Here is a 26,590-nt window from a genome sequence, read left to right as displayed (position 1 = left end):
GATCCAATCTTGCAACCTTACAGTTAACTAGTCCAACGCAATAACGACCTGCCTCTCTCTCGTTACACTCCACAAGGAGACTGCCTGTTACGCGAATGCAGTAAGCCAAGGTAAGTTGCTAGCTAGCATTAAACTTATCTTATAAAAAACAATCAATCATAATCACTAGTTAACTACACATGGTTGATGATATTACTAGATATTATCTAGCGTGTCCTGCGTTGCATATAATCTGACTGAGCATACAAGTATCTAAGTATCTGACTGAGCGGTGGCACTTTCTTTGCGTTTTGCCAGCAGCTCTTCGTTGTGCGTCAAGCACTGCGCTGTTTATGACTTCAAGCCTATCAACTCCCGAGATGAGGCTGGTGTAACCGAAGTGAAATGGCTATCTAGTTAGCGCTAATAGCGTTTCAAACGTCACCCGCTCTGAGCCTTCTAGTAGTTGTTCCCCCTTGCTCTGCATGGGTAACGCTGCGTCGATGGTGGCTGTTGTCATTGTGTTGCTGGTTCGAGCCCAGGGAGGAGCGAGGAGAGGGAAGGAAGCTATACTGTTACACTGGCAATACTAAAATGCCTATAAGAACATCCAATAGTCAAAGGTTAATGAAATACAAATGGTATAGAGGGAAATAGTCCTATAATTCATATAATAACTACAACCTAAAACTTCTTACCTGGGAATATTGAAGACTCATGTTAAAAGGAACCACCAGCTTTCATATGTTCTCATGTTCTGAGCAAGGAACTTAAACGTTAGCTTTCTTATATAGCACATATTGCACTTTTACTTTCTTGTCCAACACTTTGTTTTTGCATTATTTCACCCAAATTGAACATGTTTCATTATTTACTTGAGGCAAAATTGATTTTATTTATGTATTATATTAAGTTAAAATAAGTTCATTCAGTATTGTTGTAATTGTCATTATTAAAAATAAATAAATAAAAATTTGTCCGATTAATCGGTATCGGCTTTATTTGGTCCTCCAATAATCGGTATCGGCATTGAAAAATAATAATCGGTCGACCTCTAATTAGGATGAGCAATGTCGGTGTGGCATTCAATCAAATGTATTTATAAAGCCCTTCTTACATCAGCTGATGTCACAAAACGCAGCCTAAAACCCCAAACAGCAAGCAATGCAGGTGAAGAAGCACGGTGGCTAGGAAAAACTCCCTAAAAAGGCCAGAACCTAGGAAGAAACCTAGAGAGGAACCAGGCTATGAGGGGTGGCCAGTCCTCTTCTGGCTGTGCCGGGTGGAGATTATAACAGAACATGGCCAAGATGTTCAAATGTTCATAGATGACCAGCAGGGTCAAATAATAATCACAGTGGTTGTCGAGGGTGCAAACAGGTCAGCACCTCAGGAGTAAATGTCAGTTGGCTTTTCATAGCCGATCATTCAGAGTATCTCTACCGCTCCTGCTGTCTCTAGAGAGTTGAAAACAGTAGGTCTGGGACAGGTAGCATGTCCGGTGAACAGGTCAGGGTTCCATAGCCGCAGGCAGAACAGTTGAAACTGGAGCATCAGCACAGCCAGGTGGACTGGGGACAGCAAGGAGTCATCAGGCCAGGTAGTCCTGAGGCATGGTCCTAGGGCTCAGGTCCTCCCGAAAGAGAGAGAATTAGAGAGAGCATACTTAAATTCACACAGGACACAGACATTGACTAAAGTACAGTACAATACAGCATATGAGATGAGTAAAACTGTATGTAAACACTATTAAAGTGACTAGTGCTCCATTATTAAAGTGACCAGTGATTCCATGTCTATGCACATAGGGCAGCATCCTCTAAGGTGCAGGGTTGAGTAGCCGGGTGGTAGCCGGCTAGTGATGGCTGTTTAACAGTCTGCTGGCTTTGAGATAGAAGATGTTTTTCAGTCTCTCGGTCCCAGCTTATATGCACCTGTACAGACCTCGCCTTCTGGATAATAGCAAGGTGAACAGGCCGTGGTTCGGGTGGTTGAACTCCTTGATGATCTTTTTGGCCTTTCGGTGACATCGGGTGCTGTAGGTGTAGGCAGTGTGCCCCCGGTGATGCGTTGGGCAGACCGACAGGATGCTCTCAATTGTGCATCTGTACAAGTGAGTGTCTTAAGGGCCATACCACATTTCTTCAGCCTCCTGAGGTTGAAGAGGTGCTGTTGCACCTTCTTCACCACACTGTCTGTGTGGGTGGACCATTTCAGATTGTCAGTGGTGTGTACGCCGAGGAACTTGAAGCTTTCCACCTTCTCCACTGCGGTCCTGTCGATGTGGATTGGGGCTCCCTCTGCTGTCTCCTAAAGTCCACGATCAGCTTTGTTTTGTTCATGTTGAGGGAGAGGTTATTTTCCTGACACCACTCCACCAGGGCCCTCACCTCTTCCCTGTAGTCTGTCTCGTCGTTGTTGGTAATCAGGCCCACCACCGCTGTGTCGTCTGCAAACCTGATGATTGAGTTGGAGGGGTGCGTGGCCACACAGTCATGGGTGAATCCTTGTGGGGCCTCTGTGTTGAGGATCAGCAGAGTGGAGATATTGTTTTCTACCTTCACCACCTGGGGGCAGCCCGTCAGGAAGTCCAGAACCCAGTTGCACAGGGCGGGGTTGAGACCCAGGGCCCCGAGCTTAATGACGAGATTGGAGGTTACTTTGGTGTTGAATGCTGAGCTATAGACAATGAACAGCATTCGTACATAGGTATTCCTCTTGTCCAGGTGGGATAGGGCAGTGTGCAATGCGATGGCGATTGCATCATCTGTGGATGTATTGGGGCGGTATGCAAATTAAGTGGGTCATAGGGTGTCAGGTAAGGAAGGTGGAGGTGATATGATCCTTAACTAGCCTCTCAAAGCACTTCATGTGAGTGCTACAGGGCGATAGTCATTTATGTTCAGTTACCTTTGCTTTCTTGGGCACAAGAACAATGGTGGACATCTTGAAGCAAGTGGGGACAGAAGACGATATCAATACATTATTTTGTGAAATGTATGTTCAACCGTTTACTCTACCGTACAGCCGCTACACATTCCAGTGCTGTTTCCCTATCAATTTCAAATATCATCTCAATCCCGTATGCCCTAAATCTCATCCTACACAACATATGTTCCATTCAATATAATGGGAAGAGAACCATGTTTTCCTATCAATTTCAAATATCATCTCAATCCCGTATGCCCTAAATCTCATCCTACACATCATATGTTCCATTCAATATAATGGGAAGAGAAGGGAGGAAGATATGTTGTGTAGGATGAGATATCTTCCTCCCTTCTCTTCCCATTATATTGAATGGAACATATGATGTGTAGGATGAGATTTAGGGCATACGGGATTGAGATGATATTTGAAATTGATAGGAAAACATGGTTCTCTTCCCATTATATTGTAGGAGAGTTAAAAAGTTTTTGTTCCATCAAACTTCAAATTATTAGAGTAGTTCACAACGCAGAACAACCAGGTGGAGGGTCAGTGGCCAAAACCCGCAAACAGGAATATTCCAAGTTCAGACAGAAGGGGGGGGGGGGGGGAGTCAGATCGCTATGATCGCCAGGATCTTTACTTTTGGTGTCTATTTTGAATTGTTGCGCTACTGGTGCTGCCTGTTGATGATAGGTAGTGTAAAGGGTTGCGTCAATTTGAATCTGGTATTAGAACAAGTATGACACTGAGTCACCGATTGTATACTATGTACTTTTTATTAGCTAAGCAATAAGCGTTAAATGCAATTTTCGTATATTCGGGTCCGCTGTAGCACCACGCAGGGTAGAACAGAGAACTGGACAAGACCCTAACGGTATCTTCTTTAATACTCGGACAGAAGTAGTTCCTGCTTCCCAGCTGGCCTGTCACAGAGCAGAGACTGGGCGTGGTTTAAACTCACCCAGCCTATCGTTGGCGCACAGGCTGGTCCCAGTCCCCCCAGGCGCTCCAGTTGATAGGGGCGGCAGGGTAGCCTAGTGGTTAAAGCGTTGGACTAGTTGCAAGTTCAAACCCCTCGAGCTGACAAGGTACAAATCTGTCGTTCTGCCCCTGAACAGGCAGTTAACCCACTGTTCCTAGGCCGTCATTGAAAATAAGAATGTGTTCTTAATTGACTTGCCTAGTTAAATAAAGGTAAAATAAAAAAATAATAAATTGATGTAACTGTTGCTGTGTAGAATATCTATACGCTCATACTCTCGATACAGTTATCACACATCTGGCTCCTGTTATCTAACAAAATACTGTTTGTTCTCGCAACACTATGTTCTGTATGTGGCCCCCAACAACTCATGATAACTGCCTATACCCAAGGTTAGCCATAGCCTTTCCGCTAATGCTACTGCTAACACACACAGACACCCTCATGATAGGCCAAGCATATTTTCAACCCTCACAGTAGGCAGCTACAGTAGCTGAATGATGTTAACATCTTCGTTTTTTTTTGTTTCATTAAATGTATTTTATTTAATCTGGGTGCCTGCGTCACCTACTAACATCCTGGTACTACCCGTAGCGCCCGTTCTCCTCAGTCCGAGAAAACACTGAGAGAAAGGTACGTGTTGCAGATTACTCCTTTGTAGAAGTTTATAACGTGAAAATAAATTAAACATCCCAAGGTTAATGCTGTAGATCTTGTTATAAGGGAGTATTGTGGGATTCTGTGTTTTACATTATAGCCATTACTATATATATATATATATATATATATATATATATATATATATATATATATGATTAAATATTATCTGATGTTGGCTGTGTGAGGTATCTATCTGCATTTGTGCAGTTGAGCATCATCACGAGATTAAACAACTGCTTAATACATCTGTGTGTGTGTGTGACAAGAACTGAGTAACATGGTGTGACTTGCATGTTGCAAAGCAGTGTACTGTTTGCTACATTTGCCTTGCCTGTCTGTGTATGTAACAATATTGAGCACATGGCGTGACTTGTGGCATGTTACAAAGTTGTGGTTAATCAGGTATAGGGAGGGGTGGTCATCACGAGGTTTAACTGAGATGGAAAAATACTGAACACCACAATAGCAGGAACTGAGCAACTGTTATAACTAGGGTGTGATACCGGAACAGTAGGAATTTATACATCGACGGTGATAGACATAGTTCCAACCTGTCTGTTGGCCTATCACAGTATAAGAACAGCTGTTTACTGACATTCTGTCAGTTCTCTGTTAACCCTGTGTGGTGACACATTGAACCCGTATATACAAAAATTGCATTTACCATTTATTGCTTGAATTTAAAGATAATTAACGACAAATTCTGACTTTTATTCTTCCTGATACAGGATTCGAAAGACGCAGCCCTATCAGTATGAGATTATTGAAACATGTAACTTTGAGTTTTATTTTTGTTATTAATATAGTTTGAGTGCTAAAAGTGCCGCTGTTGCTAGCTAGCATGCCTTTCTGTGATGCAGACGGTTAGCTGAGCTGCCGACTGGTGCTAGCGTTGCATTATGGGAGATGTAGTTTTGACCCTCTAAGGTCTGAATGGGATAGAGGCGATTTCACATTGTAACTTGTTTGTGTTGCAGTGTTTCTGTACATGAGTTGTTGTATTTTGGTACTGTCAACACTGAAAGCACCTAGCAATGTATTGGGGATGTGAGACAGGATATGCGTTTTACCCTTCTCCATGCTCCCGTATAGAACAACTTGTCAGATGGTGCATCGGAGACTGACGTGTATATTCCTGTTGTTAAGGGTTTCTTCCGGTGAAGGAGAGGCGAACCAAAATGCAGCGTGGTTATTTCAATACATGTTTAATAAAAGATAACCACAAACAAACCGATACCCATACCGTGAAAACCTAAACAACATTATCTTGTGCAAACAATCACCCACAAAACACTCAAAGAATATGGCTGCCTAAATATGGTTCCCAATCAGAGACAACGATAAACACCTGCCTCTGATTGAGAACCACTCCAGGCAACCATAGACTTTTCTAGACAACCCCACTAACCACAATCCCATAACCTATAAAAAAAACCCTAGACAAAACACACCACATAAATAACCCATGTCACACCCTGGCCTGACCAAAATAATAAAGAGAACACAAAATACTTAGACCAGGGCGTGACACCTGTCCTGTCTTTTCACAATACTATTGCAGGTATGGTTCTATTTTCTAAGAATTAAGATTATACATTTGTTGTATTAAGGACTGGTTATTATTTTATACTATACATTATGGCTTTATGTATGAATGTGATTTGTGTGAGTCCGAGAAAACACAGAGAGAGAAAGAACAACTTGTCAGATGGTGCCTTGGAGACTGATGTGTTTCTGTCCTGTCTTTTCATAATACTATTGCAGATCAACATAAAAGCCTTAAAGACAGCCGTGGTGTCGCTCTTCATTTCTTGGTTCTCCTGTGATACATATAAAACCCGCTACAATATGACCGATTTCCTGCCCTTACTACTTTCATATCATTGTCTCTGCCAGCAATCTGACCCTGGAATGTTTATTTTATTTTAAAACACGTGGACCAGGTTGACACACTATTGTCACTTTTCTCTCTTTTAGATAAATGACAAAATAATGACCTGCATAAAAATGTTTGTTTTGATCTCAAACAGCAGTAGTAGTAGCAGTATGCAAATCAGGGAGCCAAATTAACAGCTCTTTCGCCAATTCAATTCGGCTCCCTGCGTTCACCAAAAAGATCCTTTGCAAAAGAGCTGGAGAAAGGCAATGTTATGTTATATTATTGAGAGGCACCCTAGAGCCACTGACGCTGGAAATAAACTACCAGGGGGACATTTTCCACATCCTCTTGGAGGCCGGTGCTTAATTTGTAAAACTGTTATTTATTCATTTAACCTGGCCAGTCAGTTAATTAAGAACAAATTCTTATTTACAATGATGGTCTACACCGGCCAAACGCTGGGCCAATTGTGCACCGCCCTATGGGTCTCCCAATCCCACGTGCGGTTGTGAGACAGTCTGGATTCGAGCCAGGTTGTCTGTAGCGACGCCTCTAGATGAGATGCAGTGCCTTAGACCACTGCGCCACTTGGGAGCCCGGGAGGTGCTGGAAATAAAAGTGAGCACGAGAAGGGGTTGATTTGGGGAGCTCTGAGGATCCGGAACGCATGATAATCTCCTGTATAATAAAACATTGCATTTGCGTAGTAGCATAGAGCAGTAGAATTCAGGCGTTTAGAGAAGTTTCACACATGGGGAACATTTTTAATCGCTTAAGGTCCGGGAAAAATGTGTCCTTTTTATAAACGCATTTCATGCAATTCTGCGTCATTTTTACATGACTGGAGACTTTGGCAGAATCTTTAATACCGCACAAATGATCGAAATGACAGGCTACTTTGACACTTACAAACTGAGGAGAATTAACAAATATGCAACTCAAATGAACTTTGATCGATTTTATTTACATTTTTACTATGCAAAAAAAGAGTTTATCAAAAATACAGTTTTATGGGTTTTTTTTCTGGAGGGAAACAGCGCGTTTGATTATGCACGTGTTCAGTTTGCCCACGCTGTCGAATGGGGGGCTATGTTTTTTTGGGGAGGAGGAAAATTCACGCTACTTTTAAAAAATGTGACTAAAAAAAGTTCCAGTCGGGAATCGCGATGAACCAGTGTCCAGTGATCAACGAACACCGTTTCCTGTTTGAAGCTAAGACTGCACAGGAATGCAATTCGCCAGACCGCAAGTTCAACATCAAAGTCCGTAGCTAGGAAAAGGGCTGATGAGTCGCGGTTACCATCTCCGTGGAGGTCTGTTGGGTGAACGGCAATCATAAAGACAAACCGCAGTCGGAGGTCCCAATTGTAATTGTCGCCAGCAGACTCAATGGAAACTGGTTCAGGTGCATAATCACAGGTCCTGAAGAAGGTAGAGGCTTCAGTCGTAAAGGGTGATTTCACCCTGGCTCTGCCACGGCATATAATCATTACTATATTAACAACATTACGATTTTATCATAAACATAATTATCCAAACCATAAGCTAGAACTGGCTCATTTTCATTACAATGGTAAAATCGTAAAGTTTTGACTCTGTGTATTGGTCTTATCAGTGAACCACAAAGTTCGTCATTCGTAGCGAACGCTGATGCCGCCCGCTAGGTAGAGGTGAATAGTGGCGTTGTTTACGTCTAATAAACTACACACAATAATCTCAGAAATTCTCTTTGACTTGTATTTTTTTAACGGTTGTTTTTCACTGTTATCATGCCCGTGTGGTGTTCTATGTCTGGCCGTGCTTATTACAAAACAAGCATGAAAATGAAATCTTTCATCATTCTACCTGCCAGAGTTTCGCCCCGGTTCTGCCAGTGAGGCTTGTGGCAATCAAGAATGATGCGGTGACCAAAGACTGAAAGATTTTCAGGCTGAACTGATGGGGAATCCATTTCGACGAAAGCTGAGAAGTGAAGCGATACCAGCGTTTTAATTTAACATTTAACATGCAAGAGTTACAGTTCATATAAGGAAACCAGTCAATTGAAATGATTAATTAGGCCCTAATTTATGGATTTCACATGACTGGGAATACAGATATGCATCTGTTGGTCACAGATACCTTTAAAAAAAAGTAGCACAACGTTGACATCAGCGAACCACTCGCCAGTTGTCATCCAGTAGCCAGTCTACTCCTGTCAGTAGGTTCTCTCCTGTCACAGCACTGCAGCCGATGATACACCAGTGATGGGTCTTAATGTCATCCAGACATTAAGTGTGTGTGTGTGTATAGGTGGGTACTGTGTTCTCACCTCTCCTATGGTCTCTCTACTCAGTGATCCAGGAATGTCCTGTTTGTTGAGTAGCTCCTGGTGTGTGTGTGTGTATAGGTGGGTACTGTGTTCTCACCTCTCCTATGGTCTCTCTACTCAGTGATCCAGGAATGTCCTGTTTGTTGAGTAGCTCCTGATGTGTGTGTGAGACAGAGACGGGTCAAAGTACGAGGAAATGGAGACAGTTGGAACAATGGAACAAAACTAGCAAAAGTTGTAGTAGAAGACAAAGACTGGTCCAATAATGGACTCTTTTTTTTTGGACAAGGAGATTAATTTGGGAAATCCATTTGTAATATTGAGGACTGTGAAGAAAGCAGTGGGAAATGTGGATTCAATCAAGGTGACTAGAAGCGCTGTTATTTTGGTTAATTGGGTCGATGAAGAACAGAAGAAGCGTGCACTAATCTGGAAAATTGTATTGACCTTCGGGGCAGGGCGCCTGCCAAAGGAAAAAAAAGTGTCCAAGAAGTCCAATTAGCTGGGTATCATATCTGCTGCAGCCAAGAAGATTTTGGGGCTTGAAGACTTTACAGCAGAAGCACTACAGGTCTTGCCCTCCCAGGAGGCTTCTGAGGCTGTGTTGGACCTGGTGAGAATGAGGTTTTTATAGAAAAGCAGGTTGATTTTATTTAGTTAATTTCTTTTTTGGTCGTTTGTCTGATATTTTATTTGTTCCCGAATGTTTTCCTTTTCGTGATCCTTATTATCCACCCGCACAGTAGGTGGCGGAATGCACAATGTTGCGAACGCCATTATACCATAGAAGAAGAAAAAGAAGGAACGGAAGCTTACTTGGTTATTCATGAGAGGGTTTTTGTGGGTTAAGTCGTCCGTGTGTGTAAACGGTTTCATTTCTCTTCAAGATGCGGACGACTCGAGAGAGAGAATATCCCGCTCAGGTAAGCTGCATTTTTCTGCTATGGTACAATGACTCACTCTGCTGCAGTAAAATGATGCAAGCGAATGTTCGTTTACCAACTGGCTAGTTTGGTGGTTTTAGTTAGAAAGTAGCTAACCACGTGCCATGTTAGCTAGTATGCTAGCTTTCCAGTTAGGAGTGACCGGACCGTCAGTCGTTATAAACCCAACATTAGAGGTCTCTGCTACGGTGATGATAAAATGAACTCTCTCTTACCGAATCAGCCTTTGAAGAAGAAACTTCTTTACCAGATTCTGAGTAGCATTTGGCCCCTGATTCGACTGTCGTTGCTGCGCTAATGACACCCTATTCTCAATAGTGTACTACTTATTAACGTTGATCTGGTCAGAAGTAGTAAACTGTATTGGAAATAAGGGTCCATTAGCGACGATATCCGTGTCGGGTTCTATATGCCTGCATGTTGCCTGTTCATAAATGGACCTCCCTAACTTCCCCTCTGATCAACAGGAATGCAGGACAGATGCCGGGAAGTCCAGAAGAATGACACGTGAGTACCTTGACTTTACCTCTAGGATGAATAAGTGAATATTATAATATAAGTGAATATTCAATAGCATTAGCAACTATTAAGAATATGGTTATCAGCTAGCATGCTAGACCATACCTGTAGACGTCGTTATGCTAGCTTTAGTTAGCATTGGCTATCAAAGCTACAGTTATCATATCTCGGTGCACCTTGGGGTAGACTTTCAGAATGTGGTGACTGGCTGTAAATGATGATCCTCAATGACAAGCATATATCTGATTTTTGGTGATGCTAACTTTGATCTGATGGCCTCTGTGTTCCAAAGCCTCTTGTAGTAATATACAGACCAGTAAGTCATTAACTTGGATGTGTTCTTTGCTCAGGTCTGCATTACTTGTGACATGACTTCCTGACTTCAAGGCATCTGAACAGACTCTCCACTTGGAGTTCCATTCTGGAATAGGAATGTGGTGCTGGTGAGGAACATTTGAGTTTATTCACTGGTGTTCAGGACACTTCTAATGGCACCACATTTCTATATGGTCACTACATCTGGGCTTTATATGATGATCCATTGACAAGCATATGTCTGAATCTTTTGTGAAGATACTCTATTTTATGATTCTCTCTGTAGAATACCTGATTCCAGACCTGATTCCAGACCACGAGACTGATGCGCTTTGTGAAAATCCAGGTTGGTGAAATGTTGAGACACTGACATCATTTGACATAGTACCCCACTTCCCTTTATAGTGCCCCTACCTTAGACCAGGACCCATGTACTATAAAGGGAATAGGGGGTGACTTTGGATGAAGGCAATTTCACCTTTTGGCTGGCCAACTGTACAAGATGGCTACCGGGACGTGCTACAGTCCCAATGATGATGAACTTAGCTCACTTTGAACCGATGTGAAACGACATGAACTACTGAGTGACTGTATATAATGCTGCAGTTAGTCATCAATTCCTCAATCATCACACTAATAAAATGATTGCCTTTCATTCCTCAGGGTCTGGGTGCTGTGGTCAGTGGCATTGCACTGTGGACTCCAACATACTGGTAAGTTTTGGTTCTGAAACTGTCCCACGTGGTGCTTTATAGTGCACTATTTTGACCAGAGCTTTAAGGGCCCTAGTCAGTTATAGTGCACTAGAAAGGGAGGTTTTCCCCAGAATAACAATCGTTCTCTGCAACATGATAAACCTTTTTAGAATCTCATTTGTATGAATTCTTGTTGATGTTAAATGACCTGACACCCTGCTGAGTAGAGAACCCTCACTTGACTTTCTTGTTGCAGGCTAGTTACGTGTCCATTTTGTCTTACAGTTGACTGTCCTGAAACAAGATGGCTGTCCTAGGCTGCTCTAAGCTATGCAGGTAAGGATCCATCCAGTCTAAATGGATATTTTAACACCAGTGTCTTTTCCTTGAAGTGGTAGTTCAAACATTCAATTAAGTTTATTGTATATATATTTACACAGCATTGTTAACCTTTACTTGTTTTGCTGAACGCGACATGTTTTAGCTCTCCCCACCTTCTGCTGAACATGATGAATATTCTCTTTGGAATCTCGTTCGTCTGAACTCCTGTTGAGAAAAGGAATAGCTGATTTCAGCAGAGGGCTACGTAACCTGTCATAAAGGCTACATATGTTATGTCTAACCCCCCCTCCTGTGCCCGCCTCGTATCTGGTCCCCACCCAGACTTTAACCTGAAGCTTATGTCTTCGTAGGTTCTTTGGTATGTGACTGAACAGGGAGCCGTGATGCCAACGTGACTGGTGAGTTTTGGTTAATGAGTATGTTCGGTAATTGCTATGGGTAATGGTTCTAGCCCTCGTATCTTAACCAGAGCCTTAGCCCCAAGCTATAACCCGTCTAGTGTAGACTCACCGCAAACAAGAGGGAACAGTTGATGTTTGGTAGTCGTGGTGACTCTGGCTCCTAGTGATGACACCCGCACGCGTCTTACGCCCTGCGTCGACGACAGAACCTGCAAAGGTGGACCCACTGGCGTTGCCAGGGCAACAAGGGGACAGCTGGTTGGGGTTACCAACTGTCTGATGGGACCAGAGACCCACACAAAATAGCATTTGGCTCTGCATTGTTGATCCAAAATGGCTACTGTTATGATTAATATGGATAATCATTCATGTCATGCTAGTTGTTGTGGGTGATTTGTGCTGCTACTAGTGGTAGTCCTGATGCAGTACAGGGCCCTTGTCAGCACCTTCCCTTATTTTGTCTCAGGTTGGTAGTGCTGGTCTTGGATTGTTTAGATAGCTGTGGGATAATAACTCAGACAAAAAAGCCGTCTTTAATGTAGTGTTCAACATGTTTATTAAGACTCCTCTCCTTCAGGTCCTGATGGTGGTACCAGACTGGTTACTAGAAGATGCCTGTTACTGAACTACCTCAAGGTGTGTGTGATCGACTTGACTTCTGTCCTCTATAATGTAGAAGTGATGATTTCCGGTTACCGCCCCAGTCTGATGTTAAGCTGACTGATTGGTTACTGAACTGATCTATAGAGGTGGGGCTACTTTGCTGTACTGCAGTTTATCACATTAATATAGATAGAACATCTCCTCTTCCAGGTTCTGACTGTTGTACCAGGCTGGCCACTAGAAGGAAGCTCTTTGCTGTGACAGTGAATGAAGGTGTGGAATCCAAGTTATTGTGAGTAGAAGTGTAGCACAACCAGCTGGCAGATTATTTCACTTATCAACTGCAATCTATGCTACTTCCTGATGTTCAGACAATGACTGCAGCAGTCTGTCCACTCCTGGCTGAACGCAAGGCACAACATGAGGAAGTAGAATCAGCCACTCTAGTGTGGTGGGAAAATGGATTAAGACGATTCAAGGACAAGACTGAATAATAGATGTGAAATTAATAATGGTGCCACCTGTTGGTAGAAGTGATGATTTCTTATTACCGCCCCAGTCTGATGTTATGCTGACTGATTGGTTACTGAACTGATCTATACTCTAGCAGTGTGTTCTGGTCCTGTGAACCCAGAGGGGTGGGTCCCCAAGATTAGTTAATGCTGTGCTGTTGACTGATCTAATGTCTGACCACTAGTTCTTACAATGTCGCTTACTAATCCCTCAACTCTCCTCCCCCAGTTGATGTCCTTGTGGGTCTGCAGTCTTCAGGAAGGTGTGTATGAATTGTTTTTACAGCATCTTCACTCACTGACCCTGCACCTCTTGCACTTGCTACAAACTCCACCTACCTTCTACCTACTCATTAACATCACTGAGGGAACTACAACTCCAATGAACGCTTTGCTACAGCACACTCCCACCACATGGAACATTCTGGAATGTTTGTGATGAAGTCACACAGTAGTTCGTTAGCTTCTGTCCGGTGCTCTGTGGCTGGCATCAACCCAGGTTTCCCATCGGTCCTCCTGTGGGTTGGGCAGACACTGACAAGCCTGCTCTTTGGGGCAGGGCTAAGGTGGGCTGCCTGCCTGGAGGGAGGGTGTCTGGGTGGGGAGCTTGTAGCCAGACCTTGGACCACTGGCTGGATGGCTACAATGACTGAACCTGAGTCTGATCTCATTTCAGAATGCTCTGCTTATAGTCTGCAGTACCTAATGTACTTCTGCATAATGTTTAATTAGGGATCTGTTCCTTCCAGGTCCTGACTGTTCCAGCCAGCCTGGCCACTGGAGAACTGTTGCTGCACGACCTCAAGGTGTGTAGGATCAACTTTCACTTGATCTGTTGCCATTAACTTCTGTCCTGTATCATGTAGAAGTGATGATTTCCTGTTACCGCCCCAGTCTGATGTTAAGCTGACTGATTGGTTACTGAACTGATCTATACTCTAGAGCAGTGTTTCACAATCCTGGTTCTTGGGGCTTTAGATGTAAGGCTTTGTTTAGACTGACAGCTCAATTCTGATCTTTCACTAATTCCTTTTGAATAATGTTGACTGCAGCGATTTACTGAAGTTGCTATAAATATAAACTTCAGAGAAATAATCAAAATGTTATTGATGAACCCCGGTCTTTTCTGAAATACTCTGGGATACCACCTAAGCCTAGTTCTTGGGGGGGAAACACTTGTTGACAGTTTTGGGTCCCCAGGATTAGAATTCACTGCTATAGACTGATCTCATGTCTGACTACAAGGTCTTACAATGTCACTTCATGCTTTCCTACTTTCTCCCTCTAGGTTTCTGCCCCTCTTGTTGAGGTCCTGGTGTCTGCAGGGTTTGGAAAGGTGTGACTTTAGACGGAATCTTAACGCTCCTTCCACATGAAGCATTCTGGAATGTTGTAAATGATGAGCACTCCTCGTGTCTGCCAGTCTGTCAGATCTGTGCTCTGGGGCTGGGTAAAGGTCTGGCCTCCCATCGGTCCTCTTGTGGGTTGGGCAAACACTGACAAGCCTGCTCTTGTTGGGGGCAGGGGTAAGGTGGGCTGCCTGCCTGGAGGGAGGGTGTCTGGGTGGGGGCTTGACCCCAGACCCTGGACCGCTGGATGGCTACAATGACTGAACTATATAGACCTGATCTGGTTTCAGAATGTTCTGGATGTAGTCTAGTAATCTAAAATGGGGATTATTTGGTTTTAAAACTGTTCTGTTTGTTTTAGATCTCGTTGGCTGCTGAGGTGTTGCTGTGCTGGTGGAGTGTGAAGGTGTGTAGTGTTATTATAATACACTGAGTATAGAGGACATTGACACCTTCCTAATATTGAGTTTACCCCCAGAACAGCCTGTTGTCTACAAGGGGTCTAAGCGTTCCACAGGGATGTTGGCCCGTGACACAACTGTGGGTCGGCATTGGACTCTAGTTAGCTGGATGTCCTTTGGGTGGTGGACCAGTGTTGATACACATGAGAAACTGTTGAGCTTGACAAACCCAGCAGTGTTTCAGTTGACACAAACCGGTGTGCCTGGCACCTGCCATACCTCATTTAAAGGATCTTAAATCTTTGTCTTGCCCATTCACCCTCTAGTGGTACACAATCCTTGTATTGTGGTTTAAAAACCCTTTTAACCTGTCTTTTCATCTACACTGATTTAACCATCACTTCAATAAGGGCTCGCTTTCACCTGGTCAGGTTAATTTATTGACCACTCAGTGGATATGTGTTGTAATGGAAAAGGGGGCAGATCAATATTAGGAAGATGTTAATGTACTGTTGAATGTTCCTCTTGGATCGTCACACTGACCCATGCAATGTGTTCTACACTACATACTCTGATGTGATGAGTCATCATTACCGCCCCAGTCTGATGTAACGCTGACTGATTGGTTACTCTCTGATCAAGTCATCTCATACCTTGTAGTCCCTACAGTATCACCAGGGTTTAATTCTCACACTATTTTCCCTCTAGCTCTCCAGTTTTACACCTGCAAGCCCTCTTGCACTCCTGATTGGTCAGCAAGGAAGTGGGACGTCTTGTTGGAACTGGGGGGAAACCAGGCCAAGTCAATTCAACCCTGTGACTGTGTTTTGATGTATGAATAAAGCTACAAATGTTTATGCTTGTCTTGTTTCTTTCTTGGTGGTAGTAAATCAGACTTGTTGTATTTGGCCATTTTTCAATACTGAACAGTGTGATATTTCCTGTCATCTCATTATGTAGTTATTCTAGGTTGGACTGATTTCTCACTGGCTATAGAAAGTTGACTGGCTAATTTTAAGCCAATTTGTTTTTGAATTGCTGTTGTGAGCAGCATGTTCAGTCATTGACACAATGGGATAGATCGATGGAATAAATTCAGTTTACGCTGCTACCAGTTCCTAGGCCGTTGTTGAAAAATAAGAGTTTGTTCTTAACGGACTTGCCTAGTTAAATAAAATAACAGTAACATGCAAAAAATAACAGTCAGGGATTACACAAAGAAATGAGAAGAGAAAAAAAGTTATCCACATTATTTCAAATACAGACATTCAGTTTTGTATACATTTCCAAGACTAAATAGTTTTCCAAATCAGATTTTTAATTAAGAAATGGGACTTTCTTCAAATGTTTTGTGTATGAAATGTTTTCCTAATAAAATAGATTTGACACTCGCATTCAATTGTGGAATCAGTGTAGTTTCAATGGTTGTATGCAATTTGAAGCCAAGATACAGTTTTTACTTAAGTCCAGATCACTTCGCTCTATAACAATGACAGAATAAGTGTTCAATAGATTTGTTTCTAGTTCACAAAAACTGCATTCACTGATAAGGTATACATTTAGAAATCAAGCTATTACACGGATAGAATCTATGGATCATCTGAAAGGAGGTCTCTTACTGTGTTGGTCTCCATAAATTTGCATGGAGTGAGCCAAGCACGGCGCCAGTTTACACCAAACGATGAAGCCCAACAAAATATCGCAGAGGGAATAGACTTCCTGTAGAAAATATCCCTTAATAAACGATTGTTGAATCTCGTATCTAGTAGACCAATGCCATTCACTTACAATCGGATATATTCCAAAATTATGCATTATTCTGAAGTGAAGTTTTTATCCCACTAGGTATAGTTTTAATAACAGTGTCATATTCCTTGCTTGAAACCTCAAAGTTGTATCTTTCCATAAATTCTCTGTGTAAATAGATTCCCACTAATATTAACTAATTGGCTGACGAGGACAATGTTTTTTGAGAACCATTTACGGTTAAATAACATCTTGTTTCTATGTAATATCGTCCCATTGTTCCATAAAACATTTGAGGTGAAAAGTTGTGTTTATACAACAAAGCCCAGCACATTAAAGCCTGCTTGTGAAAAGCCGCCAGCTTCACAGGAAGTTTACCCACAACATATGGACATTGTAGTACCAAATTAAGCCCTTCAAACTTCTGACAAACAAAATGAGGTATAATATTCCAGAAATGATGTGGATTTTCTAATGTACCTTTTAATCCAGTTGACCTTTAACATGTGGTTGAAGAGAGTGAAGTCTAAGACATTTAGACCGCCATCACAAACCCTGTTGGTGATAAACATCTCTTTTCTTATGTGGCTTGTTTTTCCATATGAAGTTGTACAAAAGCCTATCTATCTAAGGTACAGCAAGTGGATTTGGGAATGTCAATAGATGAAAAAAGATAGGATGCAGGAGATAGCCCCTCAGCTTTGGATAAAAGCACCCTTCCTTGAAGACTTAAATCCCTCAACCATGAGGATCATGTTTTTTTTGACAGATTCAGTTACAGGGTTCAAATTAAGATAATTGACAGCCGTAAGATTGTTGGTGATCTTTACACCGAGGTAGGTTACAGTATATTTTTCAGAGATGTTACAAACATCTCACATTTGGAAAGATTTAATACCAAACCTGAGAATTTGGAGAACTGCTTCACGATATCCAATGCTAATCTATCTTGTGACACATTTGTCAAAAAAGTTTTTTTTTTACAATTTCTCAAAGTTTCAGATCAAATTGGCGGTCAACTAAGCGTTTGTTTTTTTTCACCTTTATTTAACCAGGTAGGCTAGTTGAGAACAAGTTCTCATTTACAACTGCGACTTGGCCAAGATAAAGCATAGCAGTGTGAACAGACAGCAACACAGAGTTACACATGGAATAAACAATTAACAAGTCAATAACACAGTAGAAAATAAATATACATTTTTAAAAAAAGGATATATATACATTGTGTGCAAAAGGCATGAGGAGGTAGGCGAATAATTATAATTTAGCAGATTAACACGAGTGATAAATGATCAGATCGTCATGTGCAGGTGGAGATACTGGTGTGCAAAAGAGCAGAAAAGTAAATATAAACAGTATGGGGATGAGGTAGGTAAATTGGGTGGACTATTTACCGATGGACTATGTACAGCTGCAACGATCGGTTAGCTGCTCAGATAGCAGATGTTTAAAGTTGGTGAGGGAGATAAAAGTCTCCAACTTTTATTCTCTATTGTGTTTACTATAAACCAAGTTCCGTTACATTTAAGTAAGTTTGAGAGGGATACAAGTTAAAGTTACTCGGATCAAACAGGAAATCTCGTCTGCAACCGCCGCTATCTTCAGCACCCCTGTGAAATTATATATACCGGTATATGTTTTTCGCCGAGATGGCCAGTCAATTTGAGTAAGGTTATTGTGTATTCTACGTAATGACGCAGTTGCACGTTATTACGTATTTGCGGCATCACGCAATGACATCACAACGTAATTTATCAAAAAATCAAGTTCCTCTGGAAATTAGTTGGCAACACTGAGCGGAATGCGGCGAAAGCACCTACCGGTAACTAAGCTAGTCGCCACATTGGCATTCAATCTAAAGCCATCCTTTTGTTTCAACTCCTCCACTGATCTTCATAATTTACTCTAGTCCAATAATGGACTTTATTTCTAGTATCAAACATGTTTTGTTCTGATTTGTTTATTTCATGTTCAGGCCGATATGTGTCTGTTAGCATTGCAACGTCTTTCGATGATGAGAATTTACACAGACCTGTTCTGAATACCTGATTGTACTTTAGTATTTCTGATGAGAGACTTGCAATTTATATTTAACCAAAACGTGTTTCGAAATCCGCAACTAGCGAGGTCACATGGCAAACACCGTTATTTAATGGCTGGCTTAGCTACCGGGGTTGTAACTATCATAAGTTCACTTTTTATAATTTTCTCCTTTCAGGATGCCGACGACTCGAATGTGCTGCTCTGGTAAGAAACATATTACTTGAATACCTGCTTCCGTGGTGGTTTTAGTTAGCAAGTAGCTAACCACGTGCCATGTTAGCTAGTATGCTAGCTTTCCAGTTAGGAGTGACCGGACCGTCAGTCGTTATAAACCCAACATTAGAGGTCTCTGCTACGGTGATGATAAAATGAACTCTCTCTTACCGAATCAGCCTTTGAAGAAGCAACTTCTTTACCAGATTCTGAGTAGCATTTGGCCCCTGATTCGACTGTCGTTGCTGCGCTAATGACACCCTATTCTCAATAGTGTACTACTTATTAACGTTGATCTGGTCAGAAGTAGTTCACTGTATTGGAAATAAGGGTCCATTAGCGACGATATCCGTGTCGGGTTCTATATGCCTCCATGTTGCCTGTTCATAAAGGGACCTCCCTAACTTCCCCTCTGATCAACAGGAATGCAGGACAGATGCCGGGAAGTCCAGAAGAATGACACGTGAGTACCTTGACTTTACCTCTAGGATCTAATTCCAAAGTTAGTAGATACAAGTTCACTGTAAATGTAGAATATTAAGTGAATATTCAATAGCATTAGCCACTATTAAGAATATGGTTATCAGCTAGCATGCTTGACCATACCTGTAGACGTCGTTATGCTAGCTTTAGTTAGCATTGGCTATCAACGCTACAGTTATCATATCTCAGTGCACCTTGGGGTAGACTTTCAGCATGTGGTGACTGGCTGTAAATGATGATCCTCAATGACAAGCATATATCTGATTTTTGGTGATGCTAACTTTGATCTGATGGCCTCCTTGTCCAGTGTTCCCAAAGCCTCTTGTAGTAATATACAAACTAGTGGGTCACTAACTTGGATGTGTTCTTTGCTCAGGTCTGCATTACTTGTGACATGACTTCCTGACTTCAAGGCATCTGTACAGAATCTCCACCTGGAGTTCCATTCTGGAATAGGAATGTGGTGCTGGTGAGGAACATTTGAGTTTATTCACTGGTGTTCAGGACACTTCTAATGGCACCACATTTCTATATGGTCACTACATCCGGGCTTTATATGATGATCCATTGACAAGCATATGTCTGATTCTTTTGTGAAGATACTCTTTATTCTGATGGGCTCTATTTAAGAACCTTCTATCCTCTCATAGAAGCCAAACTATAACTAACGTTATTTTTACGATTCTCTCTGTAGAATACCTGATTCCAGACCACGAGACTGATGCGCTTTGTGAAAATCCAGGTTGGTGAAATGTTGAGACACTGACATCATTTGACATAGTACCCCACTTCCCTTTATAGTGCCCCTACCTTAGACCAGGACCCATGTACTATAAAGGGAATAGGGGGTGACTTTGGATGTAGACACTTTCACCTTTTGGCTGGCCAACTGTACAAGATGGCTACCGGGACATGCTACAGTCCCAATGATGATGAACTTAGCTCACTTTGACCCGATGTGAAACGACATGAACTACTGAGTGACTGTAGCTAATGCACCAGTTTGTTTAAAGTATGTTTGTTTAAGTATGTTTAAATGTTCTTTACAGCAAAACACCAACTTCCTTTCTCATTTTAACAGACGTGGGGATGACGTTTCCTGAAGGGATTAACGACCTTCACTGGTGAGTTCGTCCAACTATCAAACTGGGTTCCCCACTACGGGTAGGACTGGTCTTCCACCCGTATACATGTTGGTGGAATCCCAAATGGCACCTTGTGAACTGCTCCTGGGTGGCGCAGGGGTCTAGGGCAAATCTGGCTGTGATTGGGACCACCATCGGGCAGGTCACAATACAGTACGGCCAGTCGGTCTCGTCAATAAGTAGTCCACTGTATAGAGACTGGGGTGCCATGTGGGTTGAGTGACATGACTCCGTGGAACCAGTCACTTGAAGATGCTACAGTCCCAATGATGACAATCTTAGCTCACTTTGAACCGATGTGAAACGACATGAACTGCTGAGTGACTGTATATAATGCTGCAGTTAGTCATCGATTCCTCAATCATCACACTAATAAAATGATTGCCTTTCATTCCTCAGGGTCTGGGTGCTGTGGTCAGTGGCATTGAGGCGTGGACTCCAACATACTGGTAAGTTGTGGTTCTGAAACGGTCCCAAGTGGTGCTTTATAGTTTATTGTATTGATATTTACACAGCATTGTTAACTTTACTTGTATAGTTTAGCTGAACATGACACGTTTGAGCTCTCCCAACCTTCTGCTGAACATGACATGTTTTAGCTCAACCTTCTGCTGAACATGACATGTTTTAGCTCAACCTTCTGCTGAACATGACATGTTTTAGCTCAACCTTCTGCTGAACATGACATGTTTTAGCTCAACTATCTGCTGAACATGACATGTTTTAGCTCTCCCAACCTTCTGCTGAACATGACATGTTTTAGCTCTCCCAACCTTCTGCTGAACATGACACGTTTGAGCTCTCCCAACCTTCTGCTGAACATGACATGTTTTAGCTCTCCCAACCTTCTGCTGAACATGACACGTTTGAGCTCTCCCAACCTTCTGCTGAACATGACATGTTTGAGCTCTCCCAACCTTCTGCTGAACATGACATGTTTTAGCTCTCCCAACCTTCTGCTGAACATGACACGTTTGAGCTCTCCCCACCTTCTGCTGAACATGACACGTTTTAGCTCTCCCAACCTTCTGCTGAACATGACACGTTTGAGCTCTCCCAACCTTCTGCTGAACATGATGAATATTCTCTTTGGAATCTCGTTCGTCTGAACTCCTGTTGAGAAAAGGAATAGCTGACTTCAGCAGAGGGCTACGTAACCTGTCATAAAGGCTACATATGTTATGTCTAACCCCCTCCTTGTGCCCTCATATCTGGTCCCCACCCAGACTGTAACCTGAAGCTTTTGTCTTCCTAGGTTCTTCTGTATGTGGCTGAACAGGAAGCTGTGATGCCAACTAGACTGGTGAGTTTTGGTTAATGAGTACGTTTGGTAATTGTTATGGGTAATGAATCTAGTCCTTGTGTCTTACCAGAGCCTCTGCCTTAGCCACAAGCTATAACCAGTCTAGTGTTATAACTCACTGCAAACAAGAGTGAACAGTTGATGTTTGGTAGTCGTGGTGACTCTGGCTCCTAGTGATGACACCCGCACGCGTCTTACGCCCTGCGTCGACGACAGAACCTGCAAAGGTGGACCCACTGGCGTTGCCAGGGCAACAAGGGGACAGCTGGTTGGGGTTACCAACTGTCTGATGGGACCAGAGACCCACACAAAATAGCATTTGGCGCTGCATTGTTGATCCAAAATGGCTGCTATTAGATTTAATATGGAGAATCATTCATGAAGTGCTAGTAGCAGCACAAGGGACTGGGGTGGATGGGCCACTCGGGATGTCGTCAGATTCATATTTTCTTGCATATTGAATACTGACTTCCAAATAACTGGTGTCCTGATGCAGTACAGGGCCCTTGTCAGCACTTTCCATAATTGTCTCAGGGCAGTAGAGCTGGTCTAGGATCAGACAATAAAGCAGTCTTTGAATGTAGTGCTGTTCAGCATGCTTATTTAGACTCCTCTCCTTCAGGTCCTGATGGTGGTACCAGACTGGTTACTAGAAGATGCCTGTTACTGAACTACCTCCAGGTGTGTGTGATCGACTTGACTTCTGTCCTTTATAATGTAGAAGTGGTGATTTCATATTACCGCCCCAGTCTGATGTTAAGCTGACTGATTGGTTACCGAACTGATCTACACTAGCAGCGTGTTCTGGTCCTGGGGCCCCAGAGGAGTGGTGGGTCCCCAGGATTAGATAATGCTGTGCTGTTGACTGATCTAATGTCTGACCACTAGTTCTTACAATATCACTTAATAATCCCTCAACTCTCCTCCCCCAGTTGATGTCCTTGTGGGTCTGCAGTCTTCAGGAAGGTGTGTATGATTTGTTTTTACAGCATCTTCACTCACTGACCCTGCACCTCTTGCACTTGCTACAAACTCGACCTACCTTCTACCTACTCATTAACATCACTGAGGGAACTACAACTCCAATGAACGCTTTGCTAGAGCACACACCACATGGAACATTCTGGAATGCTGTTTGTGATGAAGTCACACAGTAGTTCGTTAGCTTCTGTCCGGTGCTCTGTGGCTGGCATCAAACCAGGTTTCCCATCGGTCCTCCTGTGGGTTGGGCAGACACTGACAAGCCTGCTCTCAGTGCAAGGGGCAGGGGTAAGGTGGGCTGCCTGCCTGGAGGGAGGGTGTCTGGGTGGGGAGCTTGTAGCCAGACCTTGGACCACTGGCTGGATGGCTACAATGACTGAACCTGAGTCTGATCTCATTTCAGAATGCTCTGCTTATAGTCTGCAGTACCTAATGTACTTCTGCATAATGTTTAATTAGAGATCTGTTCCTTCCAGGTTCTGTTCCAGCCTGGCCACTGGAGAACTGTTGCTGCACGACCTCAAGGTGTGTAGGATCAACTTTCACTTGATCTGTTGCCATTAACTTCTGTCCTGTATCATGTAGAAGTGATGATTTCCTGTTACCGCCCCAGTCTGATGTTAAGCTGACTGATTGGTTACTGAACTGATCTATACTCTAGAGCAGTGTTTCACAATCCTGGTTCTTGGGACCGAGGTGTAAGGCTTCGTTTAGATTTACAGCTCAATTCTGATCTTTCACTAATTAGTCTTGAATAATCAGACCCTAATGTTGTTGGTGAAACTCTGTTGTTTCTGAAATACTCTGGGATACCACCTAAGCCTTCTTCTTGGGGGGGGGGGAAACACTTGTTGCCAGTTTTGTGTCCCCAGGATTAGAATACACTGCTATAGACTGATCTCATGTCTGACGACAAGGTCTTACAATGTCACTTCATGGTTTCCTACTTTCTCCCTCTAGGTTTCTGCCCCTCTGGTTGAGGTCCTGGTGTCTGCGGGGTTTGGAAAGGTGTGTGACTTTAGACGGAATCTTAACGCTCCTTCCACATGGAGCATTCTGGAATGTTGTAAATGATGAATTTGTGTTTTCCAGTCAGGTGGCAATTCTGTCCTGTGTTCTGGGGCTGGATCAAGGTCTGGCCTCCCATCGGTCCTCTTGTGGGTTGGGCAGACACTGACAAGCCTGCTCTTGTCCTTTGGGGCAGGGGTAAGGTGGGCTGCCTGCCTGGAGGGAGGGTGTCTGGGTGGGGAGCTTGACCCCAGACCTTGGACCGCTGTCTGGATGGCTACAATGACTGAACCTGAGTCTGATCTCTTTTCAGAATGCTCTGCTTATAGTCTGCAGTACCTAATGTACTTCTGCATAATGTTTAATTAGGGATCTGTTCCTTCCAGGTCCTGACTGTTCAAGCCTGGCCACTGGAGAACTGTTGCTGCACGACCTCAAGGTGTGTAGGATCAACTTTCACTTGATCTGTTGCTCAACTTCTGTCCTGTATCATGTAGAAGTGATGATTTCCTGTTACCGCCCCAGTCTGATGTTAAGCTGACTGATTGGTTACTGAACTGATCTATACTCTAGAGCAGTGTTTCACAATCCTGGTTCTTGGGACCGAGGTGTAAGGCTTCGTTTAGATTTACAGCTCAATTCTGATCTTTCACTAAGTAGTCTTGAATAATCAGACCCTAATGTTGACTGCAGCTATTTACCTAAGTTGCTATAAATATAAACTTCAGAGAAATAATCTAAATGTTATTGATGAACCCTGGTCGTTTCTGAAATAATCTGGGATACCACCTAAGCCTTGTTCTTGGGGGGGAAACACTTGGTGACAGTTTTGGGTCCCCAGGATTAGAATACACTGCTATAGACTGATCTCATGTCTGACTACAATGTCACTTCATGCTTTCCTACTTTCTCCCTCTAGGTTTCTGCCCCTCTTGTTGAGGTCCTGGTGTCTGCAGGGTTTGGAAAGGTGTGTGACTTTAGACGGAATCTTATGGCTCCTTCCACATGAAGCATTCTGGAATGTTGTAAATGATGAGCACTCCTCGTGTCTGCCAGTCTGTCAGATCTGTGCTCTGGGGCTGGGTAAAGGTCTGGCCTCCCATCGGTCCTCCTGTGGGTTGGGCAGACACTGACAAGCCTGCTCTTGTTGGGGGCAGGGGTAAGGTGGGCTGCCTGCCTGGAGGGAGGGTGTCTGGGTGGGGGCTTGACCCCAGACCCTGGACCGCTGGATGGCTACAATGACTGAACTATATAGACCTGATCTGGTTTCAGAATGTTCTGGATGTAGTCTAGTAATCTAAAATGGGGATTATTTGGTTTTAAAACTGTTATGTTTGTTTTAGATCTCGTTGGCTGCTGAGGTGTTGCTGTGCTGGTGGAGTGTGAAGGTGTGTAGTGTTATTATAATACACTGAGTATAGAGGACATTAACACCTTCCTAATATTGAGTTTACCCCCAGAACAGCCTGTTGTCTACAAGGGGTCTAAGCGTTCCACAGGGATGTTGGCCCGTGAAACAACTGTGGGACGGCATTGGAGTCTAGTTAGCTGGATGTCCTTTGGGTGGTGGACCAGTGTTGATACACATGAGAAACTGTTGAGCTTGACAAACCCAGCAGTGTTTCAGTTGACACAAACCGGTGTGCCTGGCACCTGTCATACCTCATTCCAAGGATCTTAAATCCTTTGTCTTGCCCATTCACCCTCTGAGTGGTACACAATCCTTGTATTGTGGTTTAAAAACCCTTTGAACCTGTCTGTTAATCTACACTGATTTAACCATCACTTCAATAAGGGCTTGCTTTCACCTGGTCAGGTTAATGTATTGACCACTCAGTGGATATGTGTTGTAATGGAAAAGGGGGCAGATCAATATTAGGAAGATGTTAATGTACTGTTGAATGTTCCTCTTGGATCATCACACTGACCCATGCAATGTGTTCTACACTACATACTCTGATGTGATGAGTCATCATTACCGCCCCAGTCTGATGTAACGCTGTCTGATTGGTTACTCTCTGATCAAGTCATCTCATACCTTGTAGTCCCTACAGTATCACCAGGGTTTAATTCTCACACTATTTTCCCCTCTAGCTCTCCTGTTTTACACCTGCAAGCCCTCTTGCACTCCTGATTGGTCAGCAAGGAAGTGAGACGTCTCGTTGGAACTGGGGGGAAACCAGGCCAAGTCAATTCAACCCCACGACTGTGTTTTGATGTATGAATAAATCTACATATTAATGCTTGTCTTGTTTCTTTCTTGGTGGTAGTAAATCAGACTTGTTGTATTTGGCCATTTTTCAATACTGAACAGTGTGATATTTCCTGTCATCTCATTATGTAGTTATTCTAGGTTTGACTGATTTCTCACTGGCTATAGAAAGTTGACTGGGTAATTTTAAGCCAATTTGTTTTTGAATTGATGTGAGCAGCATGTTCAGTCATTGACACAATGGGATAGATCGATGGAATAAATTCAGTTTACGCTGCTACCAGTTCCTAGGCCGTTGTTGAAAAATAAGAGTTTGTTCTTAACGGACTTGCCTAGTTAAATAAAATAACAGTAACATGCAAAAAATAACAGGGATTACACAAAGAAATGAGAAGAGAAAAAAAGTTATCCACATTATTTCAAATACAGACATTCAGTTTTGTATACATTTCCAACACTAAATAGTTTTCCAAATCAGATTTTTAATTAAGAAATGGGACTTTCTTCAAATGGTTTGTGTATGAAATGTTTTCCTAATAAAATAGATTTGACACTCGCATTCAATTGTGGAATCAGTGTAGTTTCAATGGTTGTATGCAATTTGAAGCCAAGATACAGTTTTTACTTAAGTCC

The 26,590-nt window shown here is 42.8% G+C and overlaps 2 long non-coding RNA genes, 14 other non-coding genes and 1 pseudogene across 19 annotated transcripts; all 17 read left to right on the top strand.

The window, feature by feature from the left end:
• Positions 1–9,189: 9,189 nt before the first annotated feature.
• Positions 9,190–23,810, top strand: LOC139415859 (uncharacterized). Of its 4 annotated transcripts, XR_011635024.1 has the most exons (11): positions 9,190–9,665; positions 10,154–10,193; positions 10,556–10,648; positions 10,807–10,866; positions 11,184–11,233; positions 11,501–11,551; positions 11,908–11,955; positions 12,536–12,594; positions 12,772–12,853; positions 13,303–13,336; positions 14,362–14,414. It is a non-coding gene; the product is annotated as an uncharacterized lncRNA (long non-coding RNA). The 4 variants fall into 4 exon arrangements; XR_011635026.1 differs by lacking the exons at positions 9,190–9,665; positions 10,154–10,193; positions 10,556–10,648; ... (3 more) ...; positions 11,908–11,955; positions 14,362–14,414 and adding exons at positions 13,823–13,879; positions 23,698–23,810 and having other exon boundaries at positions 12,433–12,594; XR_011635025.1 differs by lacking the exons at positions 9,190–9,665; positions 10,154–10,193; positions 10,556–10,648; ... (3 more) ...; positions 11,908–11,955; positions 14,362–14,414 and adding an exon at positions 23,698–23,810 and having other exon boundaries at positions 12,433–12,594.
• LOC139417665 (small nucleolar RNA SNORD29) lies at positions 11,046–11,109 on the top strand. Its single transcript, XR_011635213.1, has one exon. It is a non-coding gene; the product is annotated as a small nucleolar RNA SNORD29 (small nucleolar RNA).
• LOC139417672 (small nucleolar RNA SNORD30) lies at positions 11,718–11,789 on the top strand. Its single transcript, XR_011635218.1, has one exon. It is a non-coding gene; the product is annotated as a small nucleolar RNA SNORD30 (small nucleolar RNA).
• LOC139417703 (small nucleolar RNA SNORD22) lies at positions 12,117–12,243 on the top strand. The gene has a single exon (XR_011635246.1). It is a non-coding gene; the product is annotated as a small nucleolar RNA SNORD22 (small nucleolar RNA).
• Positions 12,630–12,699, top strand: LOC139417691 (small nucleolar RNA SNORD31). Its single transcript, XR_011635237.1, has one exon. It is a non-coding gene; the product is annotated as a small nucleolar RNA SNORD31 (small nucleolar RNA).
• Positions 13,088–13,157, top strand: LOC139417680 (small nucleolar RNA SNORD31). The gene has a single exon (XR_011635226.1). It is a non-coding gene; the product is annotated as a small nucleolar RNA SNORD31 (small nucleolar RNA).
• Positions 13,935–14,004, top strand: LOC139417684 (small nucleolar RNA SNORD31). The gene has a single exon (XR_011635230.1). It is a non-coding gene; the product is annotated as a small nucleolar RNA SNORD31 (small nucleolar RNA).
• Positions 15,393–15,466, top strand: LOC139417689 (small nucleolar RNA SNORD31). The gene has a single exon (XR_011635235.1). It is a non-coding gene; the product is annotated as a small nucleolar RNA SNORD31 (small nucleolar RNA).
• LOC139415858 (uncharacterized) lies at positions 18,721–20,435 on the top strand. The gene is made up of 5 exons (XR_011635022.1): positions 18,721–18,816; positions 19,249–19,288; positions 19,685–19,777; positions 20,003–20,050; positions 20,390–20,435. It is a non-coding gene; the product is annotated as an uncharacterized lncRNA (long non-coding RNA).
• LOC139417663 (small nucleolar RNA SNORD29) lies at positions 20,230–20,293 on the top strand. Its single transcript, XR_011635211.1, has one exon. It is a non-coding gene; the product is annotated as a small nucleolar RNA SNORD29 (small nucleolar RNA).
• LOC139417671 (small nucleolar RNA SNORD29) lies at positions 20,715–20,778 on the top strand. Its single transcript, XR_011635217.1, has one exon. It is a non-coding gene; the product is annotated as a small nucleolar RNA SNORD29 (small nucleolar RNA).
• On the top strand, positions 21,523–21,594 carry LOC139417674 (small nucleolar RNA SNORD30). The gene has a single exon (XR_011635220.1). It is a non-coding gene; the product is annotated as a small nucleolar RNA SNORD30 (small nucleolar RNA).
• On the top strand, positions 21,925–22,051 carry LOC139417702 (small nucleolar RNA SNORD22). The gene has a single exon (XR_011635245.1). It is a non-coding gene; the product is annotated as a small nucleolar RNA SNORD22 (small nucleolar RNA).
• LOC139417698 (small nucleolar RNA SNORD31) lies at positions 22,473–22,547 on the top strand (annotated as a pseudogene).
• LOC139417683 (small nucleolar RNA SNORD31) lies at positions 23,318–23,387 on the top strand. Its single transcript, XR_011635229.1, has one exon. It is a non-coding gene; the product is annotated as a small nucleolar RNA SNORD31 (small nucleolar RNA).
• Positions 23,811–24,237: 427 nt separating the features above from the next.
• Positions 24,238–24,307, top strand: LOC139417682 (small nucleolar RNA SNORD31). The gene has a single exon (XR_011635228.1). It is a non-coding gene; the product is annotated as a small nucleolar RNA SNORD31 (small nucleolar RNA).
• Positions 24,308–25,699: 1,392 nt separating this feature from the next.
• LOC139417696 (small nucleolar RNA SNORD31) lies at positions 25,700–25,773 on the top strand. The gene has a single exon (XR_011635241.1). It is a non-coding gene; the product is annotated as a small nucleolar RNA SNORD31 (small nucleolar RNA).
• Positions 25,774–26,590: the final 817 nt, after the last annotated feature.

Source organism: Oncorhynchus clarkii, chromosome 9 (assembly GCF_045791955.1).
Source record: "Oncorhynchus clarkii lewisi isolate Uvic-CL-2024 chromosome 9, UVic_Ocla_1.0, whole genome shotgun sequence".
NCBI classification, from domain to species: Eukaryota; Metazoa; Chordata; class Actinopteri; order Salmoniformes; family Salmonidae; genus Oncorhynchus; species Oncorhynchus clarkii.
The sequence above is the reverse complement of the archived record's forward strand: the minus strand, read 5'-3'. Positions and strand labels throughout refer to the sequence as shown.